This window comes from Lithobates pipiens, unplaced genomic scaffold, assembly GCF_037356315.1.
Source record: "Lithobates pipiens isolate NorthernLeopardFrog02 unplaced genomic scaffold, aLitPip1_a1.2 Scaffold_16, whole genome shotgun sequence".
Lineage (NCBI taxonomy): Eukaryota > Metazoa > Chordata > Amphibia > Anura > Ranidae > Lithobates > Lithobates pipiens.
Genome location: NW_027507748.1, coordinates 303159627 through 303179789, shown reverse-complemented (window position 1 = coordinate 303179789; position 20163 = coordinate 303159627).

Here is a 20163-nt window from a genome sequence, read left to right as displayed (position 1 = left end):
GAAGTTATCAAACAAACCTGATTTCTTTTTATGAAAAGGTAAGTAAAACCATGGACAGAGTAGTAGCAGTGGACATGGTATACTTGGATTTTGCAAAAGCGTTCGACATAGTTCCCCACACACGGCTCATGTGTAAGGTAATGGAAACAGGCCTGGAAATATCAGTTTGTAAATTAATAGAAAACTGTCTAAAAGACAGACTTCAGAGAGTAGTGGTTAATGATTCTTACTCTGAATGGTCTAAGGTTATCAGTGGTGTACCCCAAGGTTCAGTGCTGGGACCCTTACTGACATGCGTTAGTCCAGAGCTAGCAAAGCTATTTGGTTTTTGCTGTTTTTTTCCTTTTTTTCATTGTGTTACCTGACATGTCTCACACTATACTAGAAGTATTGTTGTCTATTATATGGCTCATCGCGGATGCTATGCTGCCCTCTATGACCCTCCTGCAGGACACCATCATCCACCAAGCCCTGGAACCCTTATATTACTATATGCTGTTGTATACACAATTGCTGTTATGTGTGGAGGGGGACATGGGCCGTCCCTCACTGATCTGACTGTACTCCCAATTAGCATGACTACAACAATGGCGTCCCTTAAGATAGTCACGCGGAATGTGCGGGGACTTCGAGCCAAACCTAAACGACTGGCTGTCCTCTCCCATTTAAAAACCATGCAAGCTCATGTCTCCATCCTCTTAGAGACTCACATAACGGGCCAAATGCAGATGTCACTTAAGGAACCCTGGGTGGGTATACCAGGCCCCTTATACTAACACCTCTTGAGGCGTTGCCATCTTCATTGTCAAGTCGGTACAGTTCCAACTCCACAGCCTACATTTGGATCGGCAGGGCCGGTTCCTCTTTCTCCATGCCACGGTTCAAGGTCCTAATTTTAGCATTTTACATCCCTCCACCATTCCAAATTATGGTACTTAAAAAGGGAGTGACATTCATGACCCAGCACCCTATGGTGCCCGCCATATGGATGGGGGACTTGAACATTATCAACCCTCTCTTTGACAGACCCGTCCACTCCAGCACCAAGCCAACCCACTCCTTCTAGATTTGGAAGATTCTTCCTGGAATTTGCCATGACAGACACCTGGAGACACAAGCACCCCAACACAACTGCCTATTTCTGCTTCACCCCCTCACAAGCCGAAATGTCTCGCATAGATATGATCATGGTGTCCCCCACCCTGATCCCGGACCTCCTGGATGTGTGATTCTGTGTCAGGGTCCTCTCAGACCACTCACCATATTGGGCTACCCTTCACCTGCCCTCAACCCCCTTGACTCGCATTTGGAGGCTGAACCCCTTTTGCCTCACTGTCCTCACGGACCTAGAAAAATATCCAATGGGGGTGGACCCACTACTTTCAATCCAATGCGGGGTCAGCCTCAGTGGGGATAGTGTGGGAGGCTTTCAAACTACAAGCCCGCCTGATCCTCTCCACAGGCATAAATAGACAGAAGGTCTCCTCTAAGCTTATCCTTCAACAGGCCGAGAAAAGTCTAAACTCCTTAGAGCAGGTTATCCTTGCAGACCCATCGACAGCCAACTCTGCCCAGCTACGCCTACACTCTAGACTAACAGACCATTTACACTTTGAAAAAGCTAGGCACATTCTTCAGTAAACAAAAACCTTTGAACATGGTGAATGTGCCGTAAGCACCTGACATACATGGCCCATCTGTATCATAGCCCTCCTGTTGTGGTCCAGCTCCGTTCGGAAGCTGGAACCACACTCACAGACCCTACACAGGTGGCCCACAAGTTTAGGTGATTCTACTTCGACCTGTACACCTCAAAGACCAGTCACCCCCTCCTGCAGAGCATCGACTTCCACTGACTCCCAAATAAAGCTATAAAGCGCCTATAACCAAGGAGTGCATAGCGGAGTCAATAGTGAGCCTACCGACATCCAAAGCCCCCGGTTCTGATGGCCTCCCCCTGGAATTCTATTCCCAATTCCAAGAAGTCCTCCTCCCAAAGTTGCAAGCATTCTACATTCAGACTGATACATTGCTGCGCACCATGGGTAAAGCCCTTATCGTCCTTATCCCAAAACCAGGAAAAGACCCCCTATAGCCCGAATCGTATCGCCCCATTTCTCTCCTACAACTAGACGTCAAAATACTGGCCAAGATTCTCGCTCTAAGGCTCAATAAAGTGGTACTTCTCCTCATACATGCTGACCAAACTGGATTCATGCCCAATATAAATACTACATGCAATCTCCGGAGACACTTTATGAATCTCCAGGCCACCTATGACAATGTTGGATTCAGGGTAGTGGTTAGCCTTGATGCTGCCAAGGTATTTGATTCAGTAAAATGGAGCTACCTATGGGAATGTCTCCATAGATTCGGCTTCGGCTCCAGATTTATCAAGTGGCTCCAGCTCCTCTACCAGGCTCCCACTGCCCGAAGGAGGGTTTACTTCCACTTTAAGATGATCCTCCTCCCCAAGCTACTCTACCTATTCTGGCATGCCCCGCTATACATCCCAGCCCGTGTTTTTAAATCTATGAAGTCTATACTTAACATGTTTGTGTGGAGCCCCTCTAGACAAACTATCATGGCAAACCCTAAAATGCCCTGTCCACCTGGGGGCACAGCCCTTCCTGACCTTGCATTATACTACATTGCCTCCCAGCTCTAACACTTCTACTACTACAACCACAAAGACAAGCTTCAATACTCCACCATGGTAGGTACGTCCGTTGCCAATGTAGTGGCCCACCCCTTCCAGATACTTTTCTGTAATCATCGGGGTCTCCCCCGCCTTGGCCACAGACGAAATATGTTGGCACACCATTGCAAAATATGGCAACTGGCACTGGTCACTACTGAGGCCACCCCTCCATGCTCACACACTACTCTGGGACAACCCCCAACTGCCTGAATTGATAGCTATTCCCGATCACAATATATGGGCTGCCAGGAGCATCATATATCTCTCCCAGGATATATCAGATGGCATGGTGAGATAATTTCAGGCCCTCAAGGATGAGTTTGCCCTTTCCAACCATATATTCTTCCGCTACCTCCAGGTTCGGCATGCCCTTCAATCCCAATTCGGTGCCTCTATCCCCAGGCTGGAGACGGTGACCCTTGTGGATATGGTCCTGGGCAATGACCCAAAGAAAATCTCCTTCCTTTACAACCTACTTCTATTGCCTTCGGCCACCACCCATGCCTATAAACTGAAAACTAAATGGGAGGCAGACTTGGGGGAATGGAGGAAGAGGAGTGGGGGGAAATACTGGAGTCCTGTAAAAAAGTATCCCCTAAACTATCAGATAGGCTCACACACTTCTATATCCTCCACAGATCATACATTACCCCTTCCCGCCTATCCAAATATAAACTGGACTCTGACTCAGCCTGCCCCAGATGTGGCAAATCTGAAAGCACCTTCTTCCACCTAATATGGTCCTGCCCACCTCTCCAGCAATACTGGTCACAAATCATCAAATTCCTGCATGATCCCATGGGCTCCCCCTTGTCACTCTGCCCACAATGCCTACTCCCCATTCTAGAGGAAGAAAAATACTTAACCAACTTTTCACAGGAAACCCTCTTCATGGCTAGAATTCAGATAGACCAGCTCTGGCTCAGAAACACCCCCCCCCCCCCCCCCCACTATCCAGCAATGGAAAAGGGCAGTGAACATTATTCTCCCATATTAAAAAAGGTTTGTACCTACACCAAGGATCTCCAGGCAAGTTTAATAAAATTTGGAACAGATGGGTGGATGATTTCTCCACCTGTGCGGACTAAGAACTACTCATAGATGGTACGAACCTAAAATGTTATGTTATAAGCAAACAACGACTAGGACTGATCTCAACTGTAGATGTGACTTGTCAGATGTTTTACTCCTTTGTTAGGTGCCTGTTAAATAATTAAAATTTGTGCCCATTAGGATAGCTAATGGCTCAAATGGTACTCACCGTAAAATTCTGTTTTTCGAGTTAACCGATGGATGTAACTCTTTCTCATTCTTCACAGTTGGTGTTGCATTCCTGCAGGTGGCAGTATAACCATAATCATTAAGAATAGAGAGCACTCTCTATTCTTCATGATTATGGTTCATCAACAAAAGACAGAAAAGCAAAGACAAAAGACAAAAACTTTAAATACTGAAAGAAATTACAATTCTCATATAAACCTTGTCAGTAGGTGTCAAACTCCAATTGAAATTTCTCCAAAAAATATATTGTACAGTGTTTTAACCTTATTTAATTAGTGTGCCATTGGGGGAGAATCAATGCATGGAATGTTGCTCAACTGTTTTGTATTCCTGCCATGCACTATTATAATGGTATGGCCTAATGCATTTCAAAAGATAAATAACACTAGCCAATATAGAAATGAGGAAAGAATGCATTTATAGTAAAGGATTTTATTGGGGAGTACAAAAAATGCTATTGTTTTTCTCAGTTTTTTATGGACCAGCCTTGACTGATTAAATAAGTCAAATACTCTGTGCAACCTTCAATGGTGAAAGTTACTCAAAATAAACCAAACGTAGTGTAGAAAAAATATCTAGAAAAAGTGCAGCGCAAAATTCATATAGTGAAATATCAATACCTTAAATCAAATTGTTGCTAAACACTTATGAATAACCTAAAACCATAATAAGAATATCAGTCATATACCATTAATATGCATATATAATATATCCAATGCTTGCATTGATCCAATATAGAAAAAAAATATATACCATATTTATTGGGGTATAACACGCACCGGCGTATAACACGCACCCCAAGTTTAGGAGGGCATTTTAAGGAAAAAAGTTTTAGGAGGGAAGTTTAAGGAAAAAAAACCTTACATTTAAATGCCCGTCAATGCAGCCTTATCAGTGTGCATCTGCAGCCTTGTCCATCATTGCAGAATGATTAGTGTCATTTGCAGCTTGCCCAGCATCATTTGCAGCTTGCCCAGCACTGTTTGCAGCCTTGCAGAGTGTCATTTGCAGCTTTCCCAGCGCCTTTTGAAGCCCTGCCCATGTTTAAATTTCCCGCCGCCGAGACAGACCGAGCGAGCACCGCCGAAAAAAGACCGAGCCGACTGCTCGTATGTATGGGTGGGACTGCAAGCGGAGCCAAGCCGAGTACACAGTACAGTTGGCTTGGTCTTTTTCGGCAGCACTCGCTCCAGAAACAGCAGGGAGGTGGGACTACGAGCGGAGCCGAGCAGTCGGCTCTGTCTTGTTTGGCGGCGCTCGGTATTTTTCGGCGGCTCTCAGTATTTTAGACTCACAAACAGTGGGGATCGGTGTATAACACGCACCCATGACTTTCCCCTGATTTTAAGGGGGAAAAAAGTGCATGTTATACGCCGATAAATACGGTATATATTCCATGTGCTTGTGAGAGGATGTCACCACCACTGTAATATACATATAATATATATATATATATATATATATATATATATATATATACACACACACACACATACAGTGCCTTGCGAAAGTATTCGGCCCCCTTGAACTTTTCAACCTTTTGCCACATTTCAGGCTTTAAACATAAAGATATAACATTTTTATTTTTTGTGAAGAATCACCAACAAGTGTGACACAATTGTGAAGTGGAACGAAATCTATTGGATTTTTGAAACTTTTTTAACTAATAAAAAAATGAAAAGTGGGGCGTGCAAAATTATTCAGCTCCCTTGCGTTAAGAATTCAAAAATCCAATAGATTTCGTTCCACTTCACATTTGTGTCTCACTTGTTGGTGATTCTTCACAAAAAAATAAAAATTTTATATCTTTATGTTTAAAGCCTGAAATGTGGCAAAAGGTTGAAAAGTTCAAGGGGGCCGAATACTTTCGCAAGGCACTGTGTATATATATATATATATATATATACATATACACACACACACACACACACACACACATATATATATATATGCACACCGCATCTCGCAAAAGTGAGTATACTCCTCACATTTTTCGAAATATTTTATTATACCTTTTCATGTGACAACATTGAAAAAAAAAATCACACTTTGCTACAATGTAAAGTAGTGAGTGTACAGCTTGTATAACAGTGTACATTTGCTGTCCCCTCAAAATAACAACACACAGCCCTTAATGTCTTAACTACTGGCAACAAAAGTGAGTACACCCCTAAGTAAAAATGTCCAAATTGGGCCCAAAGTGTCAATATTTTGTGTGGCCATCGTTATTTTCCAGCACTGCCTTAACCCTCTTGGGCATGGAGTTCACCAGAGCTTCACAGGTTGCCACCGGAGTCCTCTTGCACTCCTGCGCTCCTCCACCTTCTGTTTGAGGATGCCCTAGAGATGCTCAATAGGGTTTATGTCTGGAGACATGCTTGGCCAGTCCACCACCTTTACCCTCAGCTTCTTTAGCAAGGCAGTGGTCATCTTGGAGGTGTGTTTGGGGTCGCTTCAGTTTGTCACACTACATGTTGGCATTCATGATTCCCTCAATGAACTGTAGCTCCCCAGTGCCGGCAAGCACTCATGCAGCCCGAGACCATGACACTCCCACCACCATGCTTGACTGTAGGGTTCTTTGTCATGAGGAGCTTCCAGTGACCAGTATGAGAGCGTGAGAATGATAACACAAAATTTAACACACCTGCTCCCCATTTATACCCAAGACCTTGTAACACTAACTAGTCACATGACACCGGGGAGGGAAAATGACTAATTGGGCTCAATTTGGACATTTTCACTTAGGGGTGTACTCACTTTTGTTGCCAGCGATTTAGACATTAATGGCTGTGTGTTGAATTTTTTTGAGAGGCAGCAAATTTACACTGCTATACAAGCTGTATACTCACTACTTTACATTGTAGCAAAGTGTGATTTCTTCAGAGTTGCCACATGAAAAGATAAAAGAATAAAGAATAAAATATTTACAAGAATGTGAGGGGTGTACTCAATTTTGTGAGATACTGTATATAAAGCAAGAGAGAGATTTTGAACAGTCTATAAATTCAAAGTAATTCCATGGCAATTGTATCCAATGCGTGCAATATTCCAATATAGAAGAAAAAGTAATAAAAATATAAAAAAATATATATTCAATGCGCAAGTGAGAGGATTCCACCACCAATGCAATGTTACACAGTTTATAAATTCAAAATAGTTCCTTGGCTATGTTCCTCGTTTATTCTACATACATTTAGATCCACCAATGTGACCACCCTTCAGTGAATACTACCACCTATCAATCTCTGTGCTCACCTTAATACTTTGACCAAATATAGGTCACCACATGCTTTCCCTTTTAAGGGGTCTTATTGGCCACTTCGGATATCCAGGTACTTCCTCCAGATTCTCCCTCAACTATCTTCAATGATGTATAATCAACCAAGCCAGCACTCCACCATCAATGCCACTCAAAGGGAATAGAAACTACACATAGGGGGTTATTTACTAAAGGAAAATCCACCTTGCACTGCAAGTGCACTTGGAAGTAAAGTCGCTGTAGATCCGAGGGGGACATGCGAGGAAAATAAAAAACAGCATTTTAGTTTCCACATGATTGGATGATAAAATCAGCAGAGCTTCCACTCATTTCAGATCTACCCCTTAGATTTAGGGTGACTGCACTTTAAAGTGCACTTGCAGTGCAAAGTGGATTTGCCTTTTGTAAATAACCCCCATAGTGTTTATTACTTTAAAGTGACCAAAAAATAGGATTTTTATAACAGCTTACCTGTAAAATCCTTTTCTTTGATGTACATCAGGGGACACAGAGCCATAGTAATTACTATGTGGGTTATATCGGACCGACAGGTGGACACTGGCACGCCCATAAAGGCATGTACTCCCCTATATAACCCCTCCCATTACTGGGAGTCCTCAGTTTTGTAGCCAAGCAATACAAGTGTATCCCAAAGAAGGGAGGGACATCTGTTTCCCCTGATGTACATCAAAGAAAATGATTTTACAGGTAAGCTGTTATAAAAATCCTATTTTCTTTTCTTACATCAGGGGACACAGAGCCAGAGTAATTACTATGTGGGATGTCCCATAGCAATGGCAACCGAAGGGGGGGGAGACAGAACAAAAAACAGGAGGCCAGAGGACTCATACTGCAGCCTACAGTCTAGTGTGCCCAACGGCAATATCCTCATGACCTTTAATAGCGATTTGATAAAATCTGATAAAAGTATGAACTGAAGACCAAGTCACGGCCTTACAGATCTGAACCACAGACAAATCCATTTGGAAAATAGTGGATCTTGACGCTGCCTGTCCACATCTTGGACCCTCTGGCAGTACAAACAAAACCTGTGTTTTGCGAACCTGAGTGGTCAGCTTTAAATAGACTCTGATGGCTCTTACTACATCAAGAGAATGTAGTGCTTTCTCTTCCCCAGATTAAGGCTCTGGGGAAAAAGAAGGACGAATAATATCTTGGTTTAAATGAAAACCTGTTACCACTTTTGCTAGGAATTCAGGATGAGGGCATAAAACCACCTCATCCTTATGCATGATGAAATATGGCTCTTACAAGACAGAGCAGTTAGTTCCGATACTCTTCTAGCAGAAGAAATGGTAAGCAGAAAAGATTATCTTTCTTGTCAAAAGAACCAAGGGAATTTCTCAGCTGATTCAGCAAAGCCGATAAGACCAATCTTAAATCCCAAGGATTTAGAGGTGCCTTGATAGGGGGGAATAAATGTGTTACCCTCTGAATAAGCTATGCACCAAGAGTGGGAAGCAAGAGGCCATAGGAAAAACTCTGACAAAGCCGGGATTTGGCTCTTGATAGAAGTCAAGACCAGCTTCATTACAGATCCCATATGCAGGAAATCAAGGATCCTGCCTATGACATACTTCCTGGGGTGCCAACCCCTGGATCCACACCAGGAAACATAATCAAAGTAGACACTACCAAAGGAGATCACCCACGATCTTTTATAGAGTGGGATTCAACAGTCAAAGCTGGGTCGACTATCCAACCTAGAGATTTCAGATAGTTACGGCTGAGATCAGACTGGTTTTAGATCGGAGACTGAATGATCTTCTAATAGGCTAGGATTGCTATGCCTTGAGGCCTTAATCTGGTTAAAGGAGGTGCCAGAATCCTTCAGAACACTTGTGGTGCTGTGGCTAAGTCGAATGGCAGGGCCACAACTGAAAAGATAATTTTATATTCCAAAACGCAGAAATTTCTGTTGAGCGGGAAAATTTTGCACATGGAGATATGCAACTCCCCTCCTTGCAGGATGGACACAGCCGATCGAATTATGAAAGGATCGGATGTTTAAGTGCCGTTTCCGATCTTCAAGATGTAGAATGGGTCTTACCTCTCTGTTCGGTTCTGGAACCTTAAAAGGTTTGAGCCAAAACCCCCTGTTCCACTAAGGGAGCCTCTGATATCACCGACTGGGATAACAGCTGATCCAGATGCCAGAAAGAGACTTTTTTCTCTGGATCCTTAGGAACATTCTCTGAGGAGACAAACTCCTACATAAAGCCTGCCCCATCAGCAGCCCAAGGACCCCACAGGCAGCACCCAAACAGGGACCCGAACCCCGGACCCTCAGATCAAAAGTCTGATGCTCTACCGACTTAGCCATCCGGGATCTCGGAACTCTAGTCGTAACCTAGAGAAAAAAATTGCAGAAATTGCCATTGTTCCTGCCAGATCTTGAGAATCGCAGGACCTTTCCCCTCACCCGAATGAGTGGGGGTGCTCCTTCATGAGAAGGCTTTAGTATTCTGCTTTGTTTGCTTTCTGCCCCAAGATCCTGGTGCTGCCCTTGGGGGACTTTCCCTTGAACCTGACGATTGAGACATTGAGAATGTCTAGAGGCAGATGCCCCAGGCATAGGAGAGGCAGCAGGATAAAAAGGAGAAATATTTGAACTTCCTTTTACTGGTAAAGAGAGCTTTACCCTTTTGGATGTATTTATCCACTCTAAATAGCCGTGCCCCAGGAAGGGAAACAAACTGGCTAAGAGCTTTCACATGGTGCTTCGGCTGATCGATATTTCAGCCACAGAACTCTGCGAGAATGCACTAGTCCAAGCATAAGCCATGAGGCTTAAATGATAGAGTCTTTCATAGCATCTACTGTGAGACAGTGCGTCATTTCAGGTATCTCCACAAACTGTTCCTTAACCTTTTGAAGTCCACCTTTTTCAATGAGTTAGCATGACTCAAAATGTGCTCCACCAAAATGGTGGAGCAGACATTAAAGGGTTAATGGACTGAGATGCACCAATTGCAGCAAGAACCAGCTGCGCTACTGAACTGCAAAAGACATCTTGTCTTAAAAAGGAAGTTCCAACTTTAATTTGCTGGATCCTTTAACATAAGTGTATTATCCACCAGACATGTGAGACTGATTGCAGCATCAATTGCTGGAACCCAATAAACTAACAGAAATACAAAGTAATAAATAATAATGTCAAAACAAAGAAGTGCAATAGTGCTTGAAAAAAATTGCATTAGAAGTGCATCTGTGCATAGAATAAAATCAACTGATTCAAAGTGCATCTGTGCATAACTCCAGTGATACTGTGATAGGTAAATTCAGGTGCATATATCGGAATTTTTTATTTTATTTTTTATATCGCATATTTTAGTTGATACATGTTTTTTACTATATGCACCTGAATTTACCTATCACAGTGTGACACTGGAGTTATGCACAGATGCACTTTGAATCAGTTGATTTTATGCTATGCACAGATGCACTTCTAATGCAATTTTTTTCAAGCACTATTGCACTTCTTTGTTTTGACATTATTATTTATTACTTTGTATTTCTGTTAGTTTATTTGGTATTTAGGAAGCGCAACACACCCCCCCTTTTTCATTTTTCACAGTATTGAGAGCCAACTCATATAGTGTTTGCTGCTCCCGTCAGAATAGAACTGTGCCTTCTAATTAATTTGGTCATATAGCGCGGGAGCCTTTGAAATACATAATTGCTGGAACCCATTTTCTTCATAGAAATGTTCCCATTCAGAATACATAAGCTATGCATGAATAGGAAAAAAAACATCCCCAGGTAGGGGAGGTTCTAATGAACCCAATTAGAGGTAGATATCTCAAGCCTGTGCTGCAGGCAACAAAAGGGTTAAGTAAGGGAGTACACAAGCACCTGACTTGTGATGCTACTCCTACCATCTTAGGATCCTCCGAAGAGGATAAATAAGTATCTTCCAATATTTTGGGAAGATCTACCTGATCCCCAGCCTCCTGCAGCTCAATAAAAGGGCCCTGAGGACTAGATGGGAATCTGCTAAGTTTAGTCCTCATAGCATTAATCTTCTTTTCAAACTTTTAAATGGAAGAAGAAACAAACCCATTTGTATGATATATACAGGGACTGAAGTGTTCTACCCCTGACGGCTCAATTTGACTAGCCGTATCCCTCTTAGAGGAGGATGACATTCTTTTGGAAATGCATTTAGTTTACAGTGCAAACAAATGACCTTTTGGAGACGTTCCTGGTCCCATTACCATTCATAGCCTGAAGCATACAGCAGAGGCACTATGCAAAAGAATGTACATTGCTAGGCTACCATTAGCTGCTATTAACCCTAGCTATAGTAAAGTATAATGTGCCAAAGGAGTAAGCCTATGTACACTAACCTGACCAAGCCATCCCCCTGCTCTGTCTTTTCACAGCCAGCCGCAGCTTTCACACATACAGCGCTGAGACCAGCTTCCTCCATGTGTGGCTGATGCCGTTAGCCGCGCCCCCCGAATTACGCCCCCTTCCTTTCAAGGAAGGTGTTTTCCCATGCTTAGCAGCATCCTGTGGACCTGTAAGCATGGCGGGGGGTAAATACTCAGCCAAGCGGCCGCAGTCTGCCCTTTTAAAAAAAAAATTCAAAAGAAAAGAGGCAACTGTTTTGGTATGTCCCCCGAAGGGGAATTAAAGCCAACCTGGGGGCACAGGAAGAGACCAGACCCCCTTTCTTACCAGAGGGTTTGTTCCAGCTGGAGGAGGAGAGTGAAGGTTTCTGCTGTTTCCAGCGTCAGAACGGTGAGTGCTAATTTTTTTTTTTTTGAGTATCTGGATGGATTTAGAGGTAAATGGATGGAAACAGACATACAATCTCAGCTATCAGGAAATATTACCTGAAACAAGTTAGTTCTCTTGAAAAGTAGCATTTGGGGAGACACTCTTTACAACTGGGTAAGAAGACGGTGAATGCTCAATACAGCCCCCAGTGGTGACACATAGGCATGACAACATTATACATAGAAGGAGAAATTCCTGAGAAAATCTGCCTTACCTTATCCTCGCAGCAGGGTTTTATCAGAGATAAAGACCCAATCTTCACCCTTCACGGTAGGCTCCGAGACCTTATATGAAACCTTCAGGAAATGGGAACCTCAGGTTATTCCATAATCCTGGACCTGCGACACCACCCTGCCAGTAAAAACTTTATGGCCTCACTACCAAAAAGTACTGGATCCCAGGGCCCAGCTCTCTAAAGAGAAGCGTTCGCAAGCAAAACCTTGTTTCTTCAGACATGAGGCCCGGGCACCATTCATTTAGCCCATGAAAAGACATCAGAACAGATCCGGTCAGCATGGCTAACCCTCATCAAGGATTACTAACATCACGCCCGACCTCCGATGATCATAGAGACTCCAGCGACCATCTGGTCCGCCAGAAATCTCTATGATCAACATTCGGGGCCTGCGGATCGTGTGTTTGACTCACCGATCGTATCTGGTGAGTCAGTAGAAGCACTGGAGGGCGTAAGAGGGGGGATCAAAGCGACGGAACAGCCGTCATTATCATTCTTATGGTGTAGGGAATTGCCTGCTGAAAACGGCAATATCTAAATGATGTCTGTAGCTACAGGCATCAATCAGATATCCCTGCTCAAAGTCCATCACATCATATGATGGCGGGCGGGAGGCGGTTAATGTGACCTACTGTACAACTCAATTGAAAAACAAACTGAAATCTTTTAGGGAATGGAGGTTAAAAATAAAAAATAAAATAATGTGGTTGCATAAGTGTGCACACCCTCTTATAACTGGGGATGTAGCTGTGTTCCGAATTAACCACTTCAATACCAGGCACTTCTCCCCTTCCTGCCTAGGACAATTTTCAGCTTTCGGTGCTGTTGCACTTTGAATGACAATTAAGCGGTCATGCAACACTGTACCCAAACTAAATTTTATCATTTTCTTCCCACAAATAGAGCTTCCTTTTGGTAGTATTTGATCACCTCTGTAGTTTTATTTTTTTGCACTATAATCAAAAAAAGACCGACAATTTAGAAAAATAAAAACTGATGGGTACTGATAGGCGGCATTGGATAGGCAGCACTGATGAGGAGTTACTGACAGGCATAAATGAGTGGCATCTGAAAGACACTCACAGGCATTACTGATGGGGCACTGATTGCAACTTTTATGGGCACTGGCAGGCGTTCTTTCTGGGGCACAGGCTGGCAGGTGATGTGCACTTATTGGCAGCTGATGGGCACATCTGATGGGGGCTGCACTGATGATCAATGTGATGATCAGCGCAGACCCCCCCCCACATGGAGAGCCGCCGGTCGGCTCTCCCTGTATGCGTGAACCGAGGAAAGGCGTTTACCAGCACTTACTGTTTCACGCAATGATCAGGGGAGATGGGAAGAAACCTCTGTCAGAGGCCCCATACCACGATCAGAGTTGCAGTGTGTCAGAATGACATCTAAACCAACAAAGGAATGGCTTCACCAGAAGATTATTAATTATAAAAGGAAGAAAAGAAGAAAGAAAGTTAGTTGGGACTTTAAATGAGGTATACAGGGGCCGTTCGAGTCCCCTCCTCCATCCCGGTTCAATATATAAAAAATAGAAGAACATAGCTAGCGGGACTTTTCCATGAGGCACACGGGAGCAATGAAACAGATTGAATAAAAGTTGTTTTTAATTAATCGAATTGTTTATGAAATATTTGTATCAATTGGTTTCATACATTCTACTATATATTAATATTTTTATATTTTTTTACACATTTACAATTCATAAAAATTATTATTGCAAATTGATTACAAATTCCAGCAAGGAGTTGGTACATCTATTATAAGATACAATCAGTAATTAAGACATGATTTAATACAATGAAATTAATGACTGTACAGATGTCACAGAGGGGCCATAAAAAAAAAAAAAGGGAAAATAAAAAGGAAACAAAAAACGAAAAACAAATAAAGAAGGAACGGAGATCAGAGGAATTCATACGTATGTACACGCGGTTGTTGTTAGCTCTACGCGTTTCAAGGCCTTATAGCCTATCATCAGGAGCAAAACCGTGGTAGGAATCTATAGAAAAAATAATAAGAAGAGGGGAATAAATAATTATAAAAAATTATTTAAAAAGGGCCAACCACGGACAGGGGAAAATACCCCTGAACTTAATTAGCCCTGTTACTTACATGAGGGTCCTTGCAGTGGTGGCACAGACAGTGAGATCCCCAGACCAACCAAACAGGGCCCCGTCCGGGAGCTGAGGGGACTTAGTGCAGCAAGCGGCAACCCAAACTGGACAGCACCCCATGTGAATCGAAATGTGTACTAACGATATGATGGGTGGGGAAGCCCCTATGTTGAAGAGCTAGGTGAAACAAAGGAAAAAAAAATAAAAAATTTTGCTAAGAATGAAAGAATTGTGAAAAAATGGGCAGGGTGGAGAAAACAACAGAAAAGAGGGGGAAGGTGATCAGTATAAGGGGTGAAGGTAAGAAAATAGAAAACAATACCAAAGTGACCGCAATAGAGGACAGGGTGCCTATGTGCATCTATGGTGACTGATAGGGCCGATGTGATCAGTGCTAAGTGTTTGGTGCGAATGAGGAAGGGGCCCATATGAGCACGGCCGCCACCGCAACCACACCCCCAACGTCACGCGTGAGACCGCTTGGGGATGGAGCAAACCATTCCCCGGTGGGTCAGATGGTTGTAAACACACTACCGGTCATGCAGCGTCAAGGGGCGGAGCAGCTGGTGTGGCGTGCGTGACGTCGACGCGCGGTGAGGAAACCCCCCACCCACCCAGCGTCAAAGCAGGGCGGGGGGAGGATCCCCAGTGCGCGTCGCAGCTCCCGAACGGAACAAAGAAGGCAAGGTCCAGCGAGAGACACAGCCAGAACCAACACTGCATACATGCAAGCAAAACCAAAACAAAAAGGCTTGAAGTAATTAAAAAAGAAAGGGGAATAAATCAAAAGTCCAATTTACATTATTGGGAAAAATAAAGAAATTTCTTAAAGACGGCTAGAAAAAAAGCATTTGATATTTGTTGTTAGTGCAATCCGTGTGCCTCCATCCCTCATTTTTATTATAAAAGGAAGAAAAGAAGAAAGAAAGTTAGTTGGGACTTTAAATGAGGTATACAGGGGCCGTTCGAGTCCCCTCCTCCATCCCGGTTCAATATATAAAAAATAGAAGAACATAGCTAGCGGGACTTTTCCATGAGGCACACGGGAGCAATGAAACAGATTGAATAAAAGTTGTTTTTAATTAATCGAATTGTTTATGAAATATTTGTATCAATTGGTTTCATACATTCTACTATATATTAATATTTTTATATTTTTTTACACATTTACAATTCATAAAAATTATTATTGCAAATTGATTACAAATTCCAGCAAGGAGTTGGTACATCTATTATAAGATACAATCAGTAATTAAGACATGATTTAATACAATGAAATTAATGACTGTACAGATGTCACAGAGGGGCCATAAAAAAAAAAAAGGGAAAATAAAAAGGAAACAAAAAACGAAAAACAAATAAAGAAGGAACGGAGATCAGAGGAATTCATACGTATGTACACGCGGTTGTTGTTAGCTCTACGCGTTTCAAGGCCTTATAGCCTATCATCAGGAGCAAAACCGTGGTAGGAATCTATAGAAAAAATAATAAGAAGAGGGGAATAAATAATTATAAAAAATTATTTAAAAAGGGCCAACCACGGACAGGGGAAAATACCCCTGAACTTAATTAGCCCTGTTACTTACATGAGGGTCCTTGCAGTGGTGGCACAGACAGTGAGATCCCCAGACCAACCAAACAGGGCCCCGTCCGGGAGCTGAGGGGACTTAGTGCAGCAAGCGGCAACCTAAACTGGACAGCACCCCATGTGAATCGAAATGTGTACTAACGATATGATGGGTGGGGAAGCCCCTATGTTGAAGAGCTAGGTGAAACAAAGGAAAAAAAAAAAAAACAATTTTGCTAAGAATGAAAGAATTGTGAAAAAATGGTCAGGGTGGAGAAAACAACAGAAAAGAGGGGGAAGGTGATCAGTATAAGGGGTGAAGGTAAGAAAATAGAAAACAACAGGGGCCCTGTTTGGTTGGTCTGGGGATCTCACTGTCTGTGCCACCACTGCAAGGACCCTCATGTAAGTAACAGGGCTAATTAAGTTCAGGGGTATTTTCCCCTGTCCGTGGTTGGCCCTTTTTAAATAATTTTTTATAATTATTTATTCCCCTCTTCTTATTATTTTTTCTATAGATTCCTACCACGGTTTTGCTCCTGATGATAGGCTATAAGGCCTTGAAACGCGTAGAGCTAACAACAACCGCGTGTACATACGTATGAATTCCTCTGATCTCCGTTCCTTCTTTATTTGTTTTTGGTTTTTTGTTTCCTTTTTATTTTCCCTTTTTTTGTTTTTTTTATGGCCCCTCTGTGACATCTGTACAGTCATTAATTTCATTGTATTAAATCATGTCTTAATTACTGATTGTATCTTATAATAGATGTACCAACTCCTTGCTGGAATTTGTAATCAATGTGCAATAATAATTTTTATGAATTGTAAATGTGTAAAAAAATATAAAAATATTAATATATAGTAGAATGTATGAAACCAATTGATACAAATATTTCATAAACAATTCGATTAATTAAAAACAACTTTTATTCAATCTGTTTCATTGCTCCCGTGTGCCTCATGGAAAAGTCCCGCTAGCTATGTTCTTCTATTTTTTATAGAAGATTATTAATGTTTTGGAATGGCCCAGCCCTGAATCCAATTGAAAATCCGTGGGGTGATCTGACCAGGGCTGTGCACAGGAGATGCCCTCGCAATTTGACAGATTTGGAGTGTTTTTGTAAAGAAGAGTGGGCAAATATTGCCAAGTCAAAATGTGCCATGCTGATACATTCATGCCCAAAAAGACTGAATGCTGTAATAAAATCAAGAGCTGCTTCAACAAAGTATTCGTTTAACCATTTCCCCACCGGCGCACGCCGATGTACGTCGGCAGAATGGCACGGACAGGCAAATGGGAGTACCTGTACGTCCCTTTAAATTTGTCGCCCTGCTTTCGCGAGCGCGCCGCCGCGCTCGTGCGTCGGTCGGGCCCCCGTGAGTCCGGTCGCGGGTCCCGCGGACTTGATCGCCGCGGGCATACCCGCGATTGTCGCACGGGGCAGCTGAACTTGAAGATGCCGTTGTAAACAGCATCTCCCAGTTCTGTCTAGCAAAAGTGACGCTGATCTCTGCTCCATGTGATTGAAGCAGAGATCAGTGTTCACTAAAAGAAAGCCCAGCCCCCCACAGTTAGTAACACGCCCCTAGGAACACTTAACCCCTACACTGCCACCCACTGGTTAACCCCTTCACTGCCAGTGTCATTTACACAGGAATCACTGCATTTGTATAGCAGTGATTGCTGTATAAATGACAATGGTCCCAAAAATGTCCGATGTGTCTGCCATAATGTCGTAGTCACAATAAAAATCGCTGATCGCCGCCATTACTAGTAAAAAAAAAATTATAAAAATGCCATAAAATTATCCCCTATTTTGTAAACGCTATAACTTTTGCGCAAACAAATCAATTATCGCTTGTTGCGATTTTTTTTTACCAAAAATATGTAGAAGAATACGTATCGGCCTAAAAATATATTTTTTATATATTTTGGGGGATATTTATTATAACAGAAAGTAAAAAAATAATGCTTTTTTCAAAATTGTCGCTTTATTTTAGTTTATAGCGCAAAAAATAAAAACCGCAGGGGTGATCAAATGCCACCAAAAGAAAGCTCTATTTGTGGGAAAAAAAAGGATGTCTTAAGCTAGCAAAATGGTCTGGGGCTTAAGTGGTTAAGGATGTGCACACTTATGCAATCATATTATTTTATTTTTTTATTTTTACTTCCCCCCTACCTAAAATATTTCAGTTTGTTGTTCAACTGAGTTGTACAGTATATAGGTCACAATAAAGTTGAAAAAAGTTTCACAGAAACCTGACATTTTAACAGGGGGACTGCACCATTATGTATACATGGATCACACAATTAATAGCCCACCTAAACCACTGACACCAGGTCTTTCATAAAACTGCTAGGCTAATTAAGGAGAGCATGTAAAAGTCTATGATTTGGTTCATTGAAAATGCAATTCTTGTTGCATTCTTTTTGGCAATTGCCACTTCTAATTTAGGTTCACTGAGATTATCAGCACAAGGGGTTATTCAATTTTCAACAATTGTGTTGGCCTCTCCCTGTCTGCCAATGAGAAAGAGCACATCGAGAGCATGTCAGGCATATATTGTTATATACTCTGAAGAGGATTGTCTTTTGAAAGACATGGATCGCCTTGTTCACTGGTCATCAGTCTTCACCGGGCCTGTTATTTTTCCACAGAATTTTTTACAGGTCTTAACTAGTTAACTTTCCTTGCATCAGGTGCTTCATATGTTCCCCCCTCATGCTGCAAGCAGTCCTTTTTTATGATTATTGGCCCCACACATATTGCATCTTTAACCAAACATGGAGTATTAGGCCAACACATAAAAACAGCAAGTTTTGCTTTCACCAGTTCACTGATGTCCCGACCTAGAGAAGAGATTGCCGATTCACCATCCTAGAAGCAGCGCCTGAGGTACCCATTGACTTGTGGAATCTTTCCTAATTTTGGGCATAGAGCACCTCACTCTTCCACCACTGCTGCCAGTGTAGCGGTCTGTACACGTAAATCTCACTACACAGCCTAATGTTGTTTGCCACTGATGAAGTGGCAAGCTTCTGCTTTTTCCAGGGCAGACTATGAACAGATGCCCTGCTCAATTGGACCAAAATAGTACTTCCGTAACATTTACGTTTTCTGCATTTTGCATCTGGACCTTTGCAGACCTGTGTTGGATTCATGGACATGCAAATGAAAATAGCATGGCATCTGTTTACATCAGGCTGCCTCTGATGCATCACATTTAAGTCCAGAATTTTTTTTTTTTTTTTTTTTTTTAGTACCTGGATGGATTTAGAGGTAAGTGGATGTAAACAGACATACAATCTCAGCTATCAGGAAATATTACCTGAAACAAGTTTTTTCTCTTGAAAAGTAGCATTTGGGGAGACACTCTTTACAACTGTGTAAGAAGAGATTTAACTTCCACATGCAGAAAGCCTTTTTCACAGTTATGCCCCATACACACGTTCGGACATTCCGACCACAAAATCCATCTGATTTTTTAAGACGGATTTTGGCCCAAACTTGTCTTGCATACACACGGTCGCACAAAGTTGTTGGAGAATCCGATTGTTGGGAATGAGATGACGTTACACACATATGACGAGACTACTTAGAGGCCAATAGCTTTCGTCTCCAAATTTTTTCTGAGCATGCGTGGCACTCTGTGCATCGGAATTCTCTACACGCGATCGGAAAAAGTCTGATCGGATTTTGTTTTTCCGACATAAAAAGTCTGATAGAGCCCACACACGATTTTCCGACAACATAATCCGATCAGATTTTTTCCGTCTGAATTTCTGACCATGTGTATGGGGCATAAGAGCTTTGAAAATGTGGAATAGACTCGCTCAAGAACTGGTGCTGTCCAGCTCAGTAGATCAGTTAAAAAAAAAAAGAGCTAGATGCTTCCCTAAATGCACCAAATATGATTGGACATTAACATTTATAGATAACAAGACCAGAGGCTGGTGGATCACAAAAGAGTTGTTACCCCCACTGAAACAATTGCAAGGTTTTCTGTGTATTTATTCTATTTTTTTTAACCTGACTAACTAGTGGACCTGATTGGAAAGCTCATGTGAAGGCATGATGGCATAAAGGCAAGCAATCTCCAAGATGGATAAAAGCTACAACATGCTCTTCACCAGTACATGGGGTATTATCGCTACTAAATGTTTATATCTGCCAATAT